The sequence below is a fragment of the Parus major genome, chromosome 3 (genome assembly GCF_001522545.3).
Source record: "Parus major isolate Abel chromosome 3, Parus_major1.1, whole genome shotgun sequence".
In the NCBI taxonomy this organism is placed as follows: domain Eukaryota; kingdom Metazoa; phylum Chordata; class Aves; order Passeriformes; family Paridae; genus Parus; species Parus major.
Window position 1 is genome coordinate 87370758 of NC_031770.1, and position 16371 is coordinate 87387128.

Below are 16371 nucleotides of genomic sequence, written 5' to 3' on the forward strand. Positions count from 1 at the left end.
AAGAACTTACTTACCATACTTAATATTTAGTCCCAGCAGTCACACAGATTAATAGCTATTCGTTGGTGTGGGTTTATATGACATGTTTTCATTTGCCTTGGTTTTATAATTATCTGACACTATACATTTGCTTTTAAAAAGATAATATATAATGAACTTCTATAACTGTATTAAATAAACATGACATTTATTATATACACTACAATTTATTGTCCATATCTTTTCTTATCACAACATTGATAGAACAACATCATACCTAAACCTCTTGCTGTATAAGTATAGATTGATAGAAAGTTATAATTTATAAATAAAATATAAATAAAGAACCTCAGATGTCTAGAACTGATGTTCTACAAGTTATGAACAGTTATAGAAATATAAGGTAAACCAATAAAATAAATCTACAGGTATTTTCTAAGTAGTCCTCAATGACTCATACTCTGACAGGACACTGACCATATGATTAAATGGATATGATTAAATGGAAACATTTCATGTTTCCAAAATCAATGTTTTTTGTTTTTTTTTTTTTAACTAGAATGTTCACAGATGGAGCCTGAAGCTAGTGGGTCCCAAATTTTGGTCATTTTTCAATACCTTTTCCTAAATATATTCTATACGATAAAAATAAAGTAACTCCAGTTCTGTGGAAAAGCATAAAAACATTAATTTCAACAAGAGCATTTATTAATTTTAAAGTTGCATGTATCCTCAGCTAAGTTTTCTTGCACACTCCTTAGAAAGACAACAAGAAAAAGTTAATTACTTCACTCTGCTCATCTGATATTAGTTATTATTGTTATTATAGAGTGTTGTATTGTTAACATTTCATCTTCAAGTGTTGCCTGAAGATACTCTTCACTCATACAAGTCTGAGGTCAATATCTAGAGCTTTGTAAGCTAGAAAATATAAATATGTGCAATGTTAAATATAAGGTATCTGTAAATTTTCAAACACTCCTGATGATTTCTCAGGGTCATAAAATCATAGAACAATAGAATGGTTTGAGTTAAAAGGAATCAATAGTCATCTGGTTCCAAACCCCTTGCCATGGGCAGGGAAACTTTCCACTAGAACAGGCTTTCTTGGAGCCCAAATCAACCTAGATTTGAACTCTTCCAGGGTGGGACCTCCAGGAAAAATATAATAAGAATAAGAGTAATGCAGGATACTGCACTGAGACAGGGACGTGAAGATCCTCAGTTTGTTCAGAGAGGAGTCTGGGTTGTGTTCATTTCACAGATCAGCAGTTATATAGAAGAGGCAGATCAGGAAATATTAACAAGAACAAAAAACTGATCATTTTTGTCAATTAAATTCTTCTCAGTATTTGATAATAAGGTGACACGCTTCAAAAAAATGCAGATTTATTGGAGAAAATCCTGGATACCAAAGTGAAGACATCTAAGTAGGACCTGTTTACAAGGAATAACTGAATTGTTGTGTATGCTGATGGTTTTAAGGCATGTAAGAGAGGTAGCTAAGGAGCAGAATGTTATCTTTTCTTTCTATCTGTTGCAGTTAGAACATAGCAGCAGGCTTTTTTTCATGGAAGGTTTGGATTATACAGTCTGGAATATGTCAGAGTGTTAAAGAGAATGAAACTGGAACCAGGTAGATGTCTGTGGAAAGTGCCAGCGTTTTGATAAGGGACTCCAAAGTGTAATTTATGATGTACTAAGATCATGATGCATGGTACCTTTATAATGTTTAAAGGTATAATAGAATGGCTCATTTTCTTTGTTTGCTGGTCCTCATGTTGCTGTCTGATTATTGAACAGACTGCTAGACCATCTATTTTAGAACATAAAAAATTAGCCAAATCACTATTTTTAATGGGAGAAATCTATCCATGATGAGTGTATGCAGAAGAAAACATACCAGAAGATACAGACTAGCAAGGCAGTCAGAAAAACATGTACAGCTACAGTTAGACATATCATGTAATGGAACACTAGGGACACGGTGAAAATGTAGTGAAGCACTATAATATCATAGCTCAGGTAAATTTTATGTTGAATGTATGCAATGAGAAATGAAGGCAGCTCATACCCATCATGACTTAATCTGTTTTGTGATGTAGGATCAGAAAAACAATGCAAAATCTCCACACCCCTTCATATAGTAGCTTATTTTCAATTTGGAAATGCCATGCTTCTAACCAGGCTTCAGTTTTCATGAGATATGAAAAGATTTGGAATTTGCTAGCTAACATGTCTCCAGCATGCCAAAATGATCATGCCGTGTATGTAAGTAAATATTCAAATTTTATTCTTTCAGGCTCCAGCCAGAGGGCAGCAGTGCACTGTGCAGTGTTCCTCTGGGATCTCAAGCTATCCTGCTGTGCTGAAAAACACATTAAAATACACCGATGTATTTTATATATGTACCTACAGTTTTCTTTAAAAGCTAGTGTGGAATCTGAAAGCTAAAACATATCTTTTTCATTGGTTAACTAAGCTTAATTATCTGTTGAATATGCATGGCCTTTTCAAGAAAGGACCACAGATCCAAAATGTAGTTTTCATTCTTGGCAACAGAATTTAAATTTTAGTCTGGTCAAAGACTTGTATTTATATTCATGTGTGTGTGTGTATTCATGTGTATATCATCTTTAGGTGTACCATCTTTAATAACATTGCAACAAAAGTGCAAGTCATTTAATGGCGGTATTCCATTTTTGTAATTTAATGTAAGCCGTTACTGAAATTTCTTTCAGGTTTCCATCTTAATTAAATACTTTGAGAGGTCTGCTTGCTTACAGGGACTTCCATTTTACCTATACTATTGTGTCCTTTTTCCCATCTGCTGGAGGAAAAATCATAAATGCATAGTGAATGAACACAACCTAGATATACCTATTCCAACCACCTTTCTATTTCTGAGCAGAAACATAACTTCACCCAGAATCTGAATTATTGAAATTCAGATACATATCCTAGAAATCTGTCAGCATGTGGGACAGCCATTTTTTGGTGGTTCTGGCTACATATATCTTTATGGCTTTGCTCTGCTAATCTGCTACCAAAACCCACATTTTTCAATATTGAAATTCTTCACAAAGTTGCAGTATTCAAGTCTTAGTAATCCTTTTCCTCCAACTCTTTCTTTGCAACACCTTCATGGTTTTTTTTTTTGTTTAGTTTGGTTCTTTTTAACTAAAGAGCTCAATTATGTTCAAAATTCTTCAAACATGTGAAATAAAAATTGATCTTGCAAGGTTCTTGCAGAGCATTAATTGAGCTGCTCTGAACTTCTGCTGTTGTAACACATTTGAATACACCATCTGTGGAAAACATGCCAATGCAGTCCCAGGGCATGGCAGTAAAGGAAGTAGAGAGAGGAACTATTTGCAAGCAAATTCACTAAATGTGTTAGTCTTGAGCAATTGGAGAAAGATGTGAAGAAGGGAACTGAGCAGGTGAGAGTGCTTTGTGCAAGCTCTAATTCATCACCTGAGAAAGAAAGACAAGCTCCTGGATGAAGAATGACTGGTTGAAAGGGAGAAATCACTTGGATGAGTTTGCAACTACAGAGCAATCTTTTTTTATTGAAGGTATACAATAATGATTGTTCCATTTAATCTGTAATTTCGGAGAGCTTTTTGATTTCTTCGTTGACACTAAGCTCTCATCATAACAACATCCACAAATAGAGCCTTCTACCATCTCACACTGACTATGATGTTCCATCCTGGTAATGTTATGTCCTTAGTTTCTTGCTCTTTTTTGTTTTTGTTGCTTTGTTTTAGGTTTCTTGTTTTGCTGTCACCACTTACAGAATTGCAGCTGATACTGACACTGTGTTGTGCCTCTTCTATGTACACTCTACATGGGCTTTCTGTAGAATATTAAATTGAATTCAAAGCTATTGGGTTCAACTCACCCCAGAGAATTATAGGCACTTTATTGGCACACTTCAGTTAGGAGCTTAGCTCCCATGCACCTCTGGCTGCTTATTGAAACAGATAAAAATTACCAAAGGGCAAAAACCACAAACCAACATCCTTTTCTATACTGTATTAATTCTCAGAGTTAGGGCTGAGGACAAGGTTCCTGAAATCTGCCTTCTTAGACATTGTACAAAAATGTCTGGTTGGAATGGAGAAGATTTCCTTCAAAGGAGCCCACGTGGTGCTATGTTTTGGATTTGTAGAAGAGTGTTGGTAACACATCAATGTGTTAGCTACTGCTGAGCAGGCTTTACACAGCATCAAGGTTTTCTCTTTCTCACTCTGTATTTCCAGCAAGTGGGCTGGGGTAGACAATAAACTGTAAGGGGACAGAGCTGCAACAGATGGCCTAAACTGACCAAAGTGATATCATATACAATATAATATGCTCCACAATAAATCCAGAAGCCTTTTCAAAGAAGCCATGTCTTGGAGACTGGCTGGACACTGATCTGCTTGTGGGAGGTGGTGAGTGATTGTCTTTACATCTCTTTATTGCTGAACACTTAGGGCAGTGCTCTTAAGGATATACATACAGATATACATATGCATACTGTTTAGACTCTAATTTTGGTGTGTTGAGGATTGAAAGGGGAAAGGGAGCATTCACGCAGATGTACTGGCATCAATAAAACCAGAAGAATGAGAAAGAAAAGCTGATGCTGATTGTGGATAAGCAAAAGAAAACAAAGATCATAAGGCTGCTTCAGGCAAAAGGCTTAATTTTTCATCCAATAAATACTTGGCATACAATCCATCAACAGAGAAGTGGTTGTGAAGGACATCTCTAGAGGCAGTTCCCAAGTGGAAGTTGTTTTGGAGATAGCTAACAAATCTGCTTTGTAAACTGCTAATGTATCATGGTTAGCGTGTTGATGGGGCTTCCCCACTCAGAGCACATTTTTGACTTTGACGTACACATGTCTGAGAGTGTCAAATAATGTCATTGCACTGAGACAGCAAATGTTACTTAAAGAGGCCACATAGAGACCAGGGGTTACTCAATTAGTTGTTGTTTTCTCTGGAGTTGCTGTAAATTTAAGCGATGAATTAATCTGACATTTTAAGGAAGGTCTCGTTCTAAGCACTCTAAGCTCTGGAAGAGTCACTGCATGCTATAGGACTGCCGTGTGATTTCTCCTAACTCATCAAAGAGCCAAAAAGGACTGGTACTACAATGGCATCCAGCAGATAGCAGCTTTCCATCTGCTCAGCTGCTGCTGCAGCTCAGTACTGCTGGATCTGAGAAGCCTGAAGATCCTTGCTGTGTCCCATGAGTGTTACAGTTGAAATGCTCCTGTCATCCCCTTGCCTCTGTGCTTGACATGACAATATAACCTATCATTTGGATCAGGGCTCAGCCTAACTTCCAGTGTCCACTGACCTATCTATCTATTGTTTATTGCTTTCTTTTGAGGGAATAAAATGGATCAATATATTTCTTAAATCTAGAAACTGTACAGGTCATTTCTGGGAGCCCATGGTAAGAATTTTGGATGCCAGCAACATCTCTGTGCTGTCATTTTGCTTGTTGTACCATTAAAACCAAATGCTCAGTGCTGATTTCAGAAAGAGCTGTGTGGGATGACAAAGGAAATGCCAGTGTCATCTGGTATAATTTTCATTAATTCTTGAGATACCACAGATTACCAGTGGATTGCTTTTGTGGATCTGGGTTACTTGCTCAGATGAAAATACACGGTTGAAAAGTCTGCACTACCCACCTTGCAATTTTGATGAACAGAAATGGATGTTACTGCCACCTGTTATTCTGATAGCAGGGAGAGAGATATTTCCATTTTACCTGTCAGAACCAACCATGCAGCTCATACTGCTGTTATGAGATCACTCTCCATTTATGTATTGCATTATGCACCTTCACAAATGACAGCTTGCAAAACAAAATCTGTTTTGTCTTGTTGGAACCAGCTGATTAATCACACAGTACCTTCCTTGTATTTTGCCTGCAATTTGTAACCATAAATCTTGAAAAAAGACAGGGGCCAATCATTGTTCTCTGATAGCAGAGGATGTGTCCCTCTGAGTGCACTGTCTGAGCTGGAAAGCTGTTGCTTCATAAAGTCCATGACCTCATGGAAATGGCAGTGAAAGAGGTATTGAAATATGGGCTTTGTCAAAGCTGATCCCAAAGACAAATTCTTCTAACATTTTCTGTCTTTCCTCAGAGTGGCACTTCCTGCTGACCAAAGACTAGACACAAAATTTGTTTGTGTGAGCACCAGCATCTGTATGTTATGTCACAAAAGTTCTTCTATATGCACAGAAACACAGGGAAGTAATGGTACATGGAGGGGAATCCAAATAATACCTTGCACTGGGACCTCCTAGGACTATTCAGGATTCATCAACTCACCATGAGCTGATCTCCACAGTTCCAGAGGAGCAGAGAGACCTGTGGCATTTGGGAACACAAATTAAGGACTCAGAGGAAGGGCCAGTCCTCCTGGGCCCCTCTCAGGACTGTTCCAGGAGTCTGTGTGAGGTGTGTATGTGTGTTCTTTGAGTGTGTGCCTAGTGGGTGTGTCTGCTCAGCCTCTCTTGGGCCACTGGATCCAGCACAGTACAGCTTCCCCACACATCATACACATAATTTGTTTTAAAAGTAGGATTAGACAGATTCTTATGGAGCCATAGACAGGATAAGCACTTCAGAGCAAAATAGATGTAAGAAAAGTCTATATAGTTTGCTTCAGTTTTATAACATATTATTTAAAGGGCAAGGAATATGCAGATAATCAAATTTGAATTTGACCAGGAATCTCCAAACATCACACATCCAAGTTGGTGGTCAAATATTGGCACCATCTTAATTTTGTCTCATCCAGTAGATGAATATCCCAGCAGTTTTGTGCAAACTGCCACCATGTCAATCCAGCAAATTTCAGAATACAGCACACACTTCCTGAAGCAATGAAATGTTTCCCAAAAGATCCACTGAAATTTGTTTCCAAGATGAAAGATCTAATGGAAATACTGTTGGGTAACTTGCTGTTTTTATGGATCAGATTTCAGTGTCCAAGGGAGCAGACTCAGGTATTTGATGGCATTCACACTTGTATCCAGATTAATTTTCTGGTGGTTACAAGTATACTGCCAAGAGTTGTAATCATGGAAGAGGCTTTTATTTTAAAGATTCTTTACTAATAGAAGAAAAATTAGTCCCAGGTTTAACTCTGCAATGTTTCTTGTTGACTTGCAAAACTTAAAGTACTGCTGAACCTTTTTTTTTAGTAAAACCAAACTATTCAAGTGAGATTGTTTAGAACAAAACCATAAAAACATTTTTTCCTACAACAGTATTACAAGTGGAGATGGGAACATGAAGAAATGGATAATTAAGCAGAATAGTACTATGCCTAAAAATATAATAAAATGGAATTTCCACATCCTAAGATAGGAAAGAACTTCAAGAATATTTTTATTCTTGTTAATTTCCTTCTGTTTTGCTGTATCCTGGTCTTGGAAAGATGAAAAATAAAAGGTATTTTCTTCTGTCTGGATTGCTGTGTCTTAAACATACTTTTTTCTCCCATGCAAGAATAGAACTTTTTAATATTTATATATTCTCTAATACCAATCAAAATCAGTGCTATTAATTATCACAATTATAACTAATTATTCTATTACAGATTATGTAAAATTAAAAGGTTTTTAAATATCCTCTTTTCATTACTCTTGTGTGTCATTTCTGCTGTTAAGAGCTGTTCTGACAAGTAAGTGTATAATAACTGACATTTTTTATCTTCGTGCAGGATTTTTGCTGAGTTACTGCATAGCCATTCCTCTACAGCATGCAGACAGAGATATCTTTTAGTCCTGACTGACACAAATATTGTTTTGTTTTAAGAAATCCACATTTTTTTACCTCTCATAGTGTAGACATCATCTATTTGTATTTAATTCTAAGACCAGTTTGAACTGACACTATGATTAAGAAAAAAAAAAATTCTTACAGAAAACAAATCTCACCTCCAGTGGGATACATGCAATCTTATTTATGAATGACCCCAGATAATCACAATATCTTTTAACCTGTTTGAACTCATCTATTGCCTTGTAAAATTTTACATTTTTAAATACAGAAGTGGAAAAATCCCACTCACTCTGCTTTTTACAAATCAATACATCATTTGATGAGTAAATAATAATGAAAGGAATTATTAGCTTTAAGAAGACTTATTCTAACTCATCTTGAATTTTAAAGATGATTCCTGAAATAATAAGCTACAGTTTCAGCTCTTTGCATATCAGACCTCATACTGCATAATGCAGGGCCAATATATCTTCAGAGCTTTTTCTTTCAAAATCCTCTCTTGAACGACTTAATTTTGCAAAACACTACCCCAAGAACTGGGAAGATTCCTTAGTATGTGGAGTCTTTCCCCTTGTTTTACTTACCCTCATTTTAAATCAGTTTAAATCATCCACCAGCATGAGTAGAGCTTCTCTGTACTTGCACCATAGCAATGACAGAATTTAACTCAACGCTTCAGCCCTGAATTTGATTCATATGTGTGGCCTACTTAGTTGTTTTCTCCTACACAGCAACCTGAAGCTATACAGAGTAATCTCCTGCAAGTTATGGCACTCAGGAAGGACTGGCTTTGGCATATGCAGTCATCTTTTGTGCTCTTGCACCCTTGAGGGGAAGCCCAGGGTCTTCAAAACCAGCACTGAACAAATGCCATCTGTAGTCTAAGAAAGTGTTACTGACACAGTGGTCTTGTCAGAAGTGTGATGAAGAGTGATTTTTGTGTTTGCTAGCAGAGTAGATTACATTTTTCCCATTAAGAGGTAAGTGATTATGAGTCATGACTCATTTGTATGTTTGTGCTTACAAGAATTAACAGGACAGGAGCCTTTGTTCCCCAATCATCCTGTTATAAATTTGTATTATGATATTGGCTTTCGCAGATGAATATTATATATTAAATACTTTTTAGCTATGTATGTACCTTTTTCTTGCTAACAAGTTTTAAGTTTAAAAGAATTTCCTAGGTACAAGGCGAGGAAACCCCAGAGGGCAAGGACACTGGGGCCCAGGCTGTTATCAGGAGAACAATAGAAGCCAAACTGTTATCAGCGGAAGATATGAAGACCAGCTACCCTCAGGAAAAGGATGAGGGGCCCGGATGGTTATCTGCCCTGACCATCTGCAGAAGAAAGGAAACCAAACTCCAAAATAATGCTGACCAGCAAAAATAAATGCTGACCAGCAGAAAATAAAAATTGTACAAAAGCATGATCTAAGAAGGCAGAACCAGGAAGGGGGACGCTTTGAATATGCATTGAACCTTCATAGCAGGGGGGGATAAAAGGAGTGGTCCTGGGATACCAGGTGTGTTTCTGGCAAGGCGCCAGGGCACCCGGCCATTTTAATCCTTTGCTTTATTTCTTTTGTCTCCTAATTGTCTTTTTATTTATATTAAATTCTTTTTATAATTTATTAAGTGAATCTCGTTTTTAAGAATCCAGAATGGGAAAAGAGTATAAGATGTTTTGGATCTTTACTGGCAGTGGATGTTCAGGTTTCCATCCCTTCACACAAGCTGAGGTGAAGCAGGATGGCAGGAAGCCAGTGTGCATCACTGTAATGGTAATGGTTTAGAACTGAAGATGGGTCAAAATGCATTAGACATAAAGAAGTTTTTTACAGTGAGGCTGGTGCAACATTGGAACAGGTTTGCAAGAGAAGTTGTAGGTGTCCCATCCCTAGAAAAATTCAGTCATGTTGGTCAGGGCTCTGAGCAACCTGATCTAGTTGAAGATGTCCCTGTTCATTGAGGGGGTTTGGACTAGATGACCTTTAGGGGTCTGTTCCCACCAAACCAATCTATGATCAGTATTATCCCAGTAAAGGACAACACAGGGTGTGGCCTAGGTCCTGGTACCCAGAAGATCTCTTGCAATTAGCAGTTTAGACATGCCCTGAAGACACATCTGTGCCTGAAGCACACTGGCAGCTGTTCCTTCAGTAGCAAAACCATCTGTCTTAGAGAGGGTGGAATCGAGTATGCTAGTTCTTCCATATATATTGCAACACAGAAGTGTGCCAATAAAATATATCAACTTCCACATGTATACTGAGCCTTAAAAAGAGAGTTTCTTTCCTTTTTTTCCCTTTTCTCACTGCTGAGTTGTTCCTGTTCAATGCAAGGGATTCAGTCCCTACCATGAGCTGATTCCCTTCATTTAGTGTATTTTAGAGAGGGACTGCTTGCCTGGTCTCCCTTTGGCAGGCTGCTTTTGCTGATTTGTTGTTACTGCCCTTTTGGGATGGCCCAGGCTCCAGTCATGAATTCTGTCTTCCCCAGCTGTGCTCTGACTAGGTGAAAGAGGAAGGGCTTATATCTTCAGCTATGCCCTAGATATATTGCCTCTGTCTAAATTGTACATATTGCCTCACTGGCTGCAGCACTCCTGAGCGTGTAACTGATTTCCCCTGTTTGCCTGGGCACTTTGTACTGCTCTGCATGACTCATTACTTGTGTTGTGGGACTGCCTGCAGCAGTAGTCTACAAATCAGGAATTACAACTGGAAGCAGAGTGATAGTAAGAGATATAAGGGAGTGTTGTAGGAAATGCAGTTATTTTTTACTGTATTTGCAGTTGTGTCTGCAGGCAGGCAAGAAGAGAGTTTGCAGTCACAAACAATTTGGGAATGAAGCCCATGGTCTTTAGTAATGACTGAATCCTAATAGGCAAGGCACAATTGAGATAGCACTGGGAGGCAGGAATATATGGCTTACAATCTATGTAGCTATTTATACAATTTAAAAAGGTGGGGGTGAAATGATATCCCTTCAGCAATATAATGAATAGTCATATAAAAGTCCAAGAAATAAATGTTGAAAATGCTTCATCTGAAGACCAGAAGCATTTCAACTCCCTGGGAGTTTTCTGGTGAGTATTTTCAAAATGTGCAAGTAAAATGAGTCTATATGGGCCTATCGTAGCTTGAACTTCCATTTGGGAGGCTGATACATTGCAAACTGTTACATAGCAGTATTTCAGTGTATCAGAGAAATGCCTAATATGTATCTAAACGTTGTTCTCGGCTACTTCATGCTGTCAACGAAAGGACTCAGGATTTGTAGAGGCTTTTACATTTCTTTTTTTCCCCCTAATCATAAAGAAATAATATGACTGGTCCATTCCTCCTTTTCAAAGGGTTGTCATGATGTAGTTACGATTCAATTAAGTGGCATTCTATGTAGAATAAATTACTGTTATATACCTATATTTAGACATTTCAGTTTTTTGCAAAACCTCACCAAGGGGCAAAAAAGTCTTAGAAATTTTGAAAATTTTCATCAACGTACATTAAGGTGTCCAGTTGTACAATCCTTCCTCCTGTTGCAGATTTTTGAGTGTGAAGTCATTGAATTGCAAAATGCTGATAATAGTCCTATTTTCATTCCAGCTTTTAATTTAGCTAATTGCTTATGTAATATACGCTGTGTATGTAATTTTTGATTTAGGAAACAAGCTAAATCAAGAAGATCTGAATATGTGTACAATATTAATGGGACAGATCAATATTAGTATTTATTAAAAATATCACCATATCTTGTAATTTATTATTTCAGTGCAACAAAAAACCTCAGAAATGTTCCCAGTCCCAGCACAATAATACCTTTACTGTAGTACATTATTTTCTGAGCAGCCCCTCCTCCCAAGACAGCGATGTTCTCTCACCAGACCTACATTGTCTTCAGCTTCAGGCAAAAACAGTAATTAATGATAAGACTTGAGTGTTGTAGAGCTGAGCACTAAACAAGACTGCCTCTTCTCATCTTTGCCAGTTGCTTGCTCTCTGATCCTCAGCAATTATTCAGTCTGATTGTAGGTAAAATTACATGTTATGAAAACTATGATGTGTACGTCTACTGTGTCAAAATAGATCAGCTCAATTAAAGTCTGCATTTCCATCGGACTCTCAAGATCTTTGGTCTAAACAAAGGTCTGCTAAAGCTAATTAAGGACATTAAGGTGAAATTTGCTTTACAGGAACCATTATCTCTACTAGAAGACCTTTCAAAGTTTCAATGCTTTGAAAAATGCTAGGAAAAAGTTTTAAAAAGTATTGATTTACAGGTAGGTCCATGCTAGAATCTTTTTGTGTTATGGTGATACTAGTTGCAGGTTGTCAGCGGAGGAGAAGGAATATCTTTGTAAGAAAGACTGTGATAAAAATGATGACATATATTCTTATTAAATAAAATTTGTCTATTTTTATAAAGCTGTGTCAGTTCATCTAAAAAAATTACTGTATAAACTAAAAAAGTCACAACATTTAACGGTACAGTTTTCTGTATTTCTTGTTGTAAACCTTAAGGTAAACACAATTATCATGGGGAAAGAAAGATTTTTGCCAGTGCATTTTTGTTGGCTGGAGTGAAGGTGGATAGGTTACATGTTACATTGTCTTAAGGTGTGTTTAAATTCGGATTGTTTCTTCCTAATATATATGTTTTTCTAATCTACTTAAGCCAATGTTCTTTCATTTCCTTTCAGTTTGCTTTTACTTTTCTGACATTCTCCTGATTTATTTAGATTTGTGTAATTTTGATTGCAGTTATGATTCTGAGACTTTTACAGCATTTGTCCTTTGCTGAAATCACAATTCATCAAGAAGTTGATTGCCTCTCAAACTGCAGGATGGAAAGACTTTCTGTGCAAAAGTTAAAAGAAGTTAGTTAAAATGTTTCAACAGATACAATGCTCTGTCAGTGAAGAAAGTTTCAGCTATAGAGAGATTTACTGATCAAAAGGAAAAGGCAAACATTGTTCAGAGTTAAAGGAGAGTTCTTGGATGAGAAATACTTATTTCTCACTTCAGAAAGCGAGTTGGCAGCTACATTCAGCACAAGAATAAATTTCCTGTAGGCCTTAAAACACAGCTCATATGGCAAACATCTCACCAGTTCATTTGGGAGACCCTAAATGCACATACATTTGTGCAATGTGTGATGATAAAGAGGCACTGTAATTGAGCTTTCACACCCTTCAGTCTGGCAAATACCTTGTTAAGAAATGAGTGAGCATACTTGCTCACTGACTATAGAGGGGACCTCCCACGGAATCTCACTGAACTCCTCTTGTTTTTGTGAAGGGACCTGAAAATCAGTTTCAACCCAATCCTCAAATTTAATGAAAAACGTGATTTTTACCTTGTGGTTTTAGGGGATCCCCTTTAAAGTTTTTCCTCCTCATGCCAGGCCTCTGGGCACCAGTTGAGTTCACAGCAAGGGCTGCACCATATTCCTGATTTGGCAACCTCCATGCAGGTCTTCCTTCTCGCACAAGGTTTTGCAGGAGGGAGTAGGTGGAAGTTTGATCTGGATTTAAATTTAAGTTTCAAGAGGGAACACTGTTATTAGCTAATAGCTGTGTGAACATTTTTGTCTTCTATTGTCTTTCATCTTAAGAGGTATAATATATAACAACTAAGACAAAAATGCCATATTAAATTGCATTAAGAAAAGTTAAAAAATATTATTTATTATATTTGTGTTATAGTCATTATGATTTTTATGCAAGAATGTGTATAAAGGAGACAAGCAGTGTCTTTGTAAACAGAGTATTCATAATGGAAAAACTCATAATGCAAGAAAAAATAAGGGAAAAAAAGAGGAAAATAATACTTTCTGATGAGGATCTGGTTTGGTCCAAAACATAAAATTTATTGTTGAGCTCCAGAGAAGAACTTCTGTGATTTTTGCTTTTTGTCCAATAATATCAGTTGCCTAATAAAATATTATTTTTTTCTATAACCCCATCATGAAGTTTTTGTGTAAGAGGAGCAAACCAGAAGTATAAAATAATACAGCCATTTTTGCTATTGCATAAATCAATTTATAGACAGCATAGCTACACTAAAAGTGAAAGTAGAAGGCGTTGGTATTGCATGAAAACATTCAGCAAAAGCATTAAGCAGTGTTTGCACAGCAAGCAGAAGAATCTGCTTTCCATCCACTAGATAGAGCTAGGGGACTTGGAGTGTGCGTGCAAGGCTCGGCAAGACACGCCTGTGGCTTCTGCCAGGAGGCTTGGTGCTCCCTGCACTGCTCTGGAAATGTAAACAAACACATTTACACACCTGGGTGGCTCCCTCTGTGTGAAAGCTCATTTTATATCATGTGTTGAATGACATGTTGGGGACAGTGAAAGAAAAAGTAGTATTTTCCATTTATCCTTTTAAATTTATTTGTTTGAAGGATACAGCTTATATATGCTACCTTTCTTTATACTAGCAGGTTATTACAGCTTCAAATCTTACATCAGACATACTTTTCTTGCTTTAACCTGAAAAAATAACTAGAAAGAGGTAATTTAACGATTGAAAAACACATTTTTTGAAATTTAACGTCTCTCATTTTTAAACCTTGTTGCTTCATCAGTAAGCAAGTATTTTTCACAAATGTGAAACTAAACATTATACTCTGATATTTTCTGGGGTTTAGTGTTTCAGGTTTGTTTGTTTGTTGAGTTTTTGCTTGTTTTTGTTTTGTTTTTCCTTGTCAGTTTTCTTCTCTTCCTTGGGGAAGGATAGTATAAGATTGAATTGGGATCAAATGAGTACAGCCCCATAGATATAGAATCAAAAAAAGTGTAGCTTCTCTAATGATGCAGCTGGAGCTAAGGAAATAGATTTTCATTGATTTTTTTATATCATCTTAAGAAGTTGGGTTTTTGTTTTTTTTTTTAAATACCATTTGCCACTACATTTTATTGGATTAAATAGAATGGTTCAAACTGCTCTATTTTGAAATTGTACTTGTCTCTTATATTCGAAAAGTGCTTTCATGAAAGTTGCTGCACTTGCAAAGGCAAACGCTGGCGCAATATAATTACAATTAAGTGATCCATCCTTCTCAGAGAGGGCTGAGGCTGCAGGAGGCAGATTGAGGTGAGGCCCTGCCTGCAGTCAGCTGGCCTCCTCTTTGGCTCTGAATTAAAAAGCTTTCAACAAGGCCAGGAGAGCGGCTAGGGACAGACAGAACAAAAAAGTAGATGTTTTAGGGAAAATAATCAGTGGAATGTTTGGGAAAAGGGAATATACCCATTTAGATATATTTATCGGGGGGGTCTTCCCCCTCCTTTGAGTTTATTGCTTGTGTTTTACAGAAAAACTGCATTCAAATGCTGGAGTGGGAAAGGATGGAAAGGGCAGGCATGTAAAGGCAAGGGGGGCTACTCCTTTTATCTGTGGGTAAGAAGAGGGGGAAAAAAGGGATAGATGAGAAACTCCCCTGAGAAACAATACTGAGTGATTAAGGAGACCAAGTTCCCTCTGCAGGATCCCATCATCCTGTACTTGAAGTCTTTTCTTCCTTGTCTTTGACCAGGTTACTTTGGTTATCTTGCTTGCTCCAGGGGTGAGGCTTCTGTAGAGAAACTTGACAGGCTGTAAAGCAAGAGTTACAGCAAATGGACTGCAAATGTTGAGGATGACAAAAGCAGGTGCTAAATTATAATGGATTTCTATCTCTTTCCAATCTCTTCAGTGAATACAGGCAATGAACACTTCATATTTCCCATGAAACATTCTGCATACTGTACACTAGTTTTGGTGATCATAAAAGAAAAACTATATTCAATTGCTATGCAGTAGAAGTGTGGTCTCTTGCCGATGAAAGGAGAGAGCTTAATTGTGTTTTTCCTTAAAAACACAGATGTTTTCCAGGTGTTTTCAAGTACAGTCTCACTCCTTGCATGTGGTTAACTTGGAGATAGAGCAAGATAATGACAAATAGCTGCTAATGCTTTTATTCTCAGGTCAGTGTTTCTCATACTGAAATTTTTGCAAGAATGGTACTAATGAATGTGTCAGAAAAGTTGAATCTCAAACATGTTTCTGTTCCTGGTGATATCACATTATGCCTTCAGTCCAGGGACTTATTGTACCACCTTATCAGTACTCTTATTCACTGAAATACACCCACAAACCCCAGCACAGAAATAGAACTAATGTTATTTCCCCTATTCTTCCTGAGGGTTTGCCAGCATAAATTCCCTTAACAGCTTTTTTAGCAAAATCCTTTTCTCAAAAAAAATGTGTATACACACACACACACACACACACTCCCCCACACACATTAACTTCTGACACTTCACAGAAATTGCTTGAACCAAAAAGCACAGTATTTAACTATAGGGCTAAGTATTTAACCTTTAGGTTGGCAGGTAGAACAGTGATATGGGGTCTCTGCCTAAGGAAATTTACATCAGATCTTTTGCTAACACATATATTTCTCATGTGAGAGGAGCAATCATTTCCCATGCTAATTTACTGACATAGTATGCCCTTCTAGGGCCCAATGTGTACTTCTCTTGTTTTGCTTCTCAGTATTTCATGAACATACTAACTGCAGACTGAACTGCTACTGCCAAG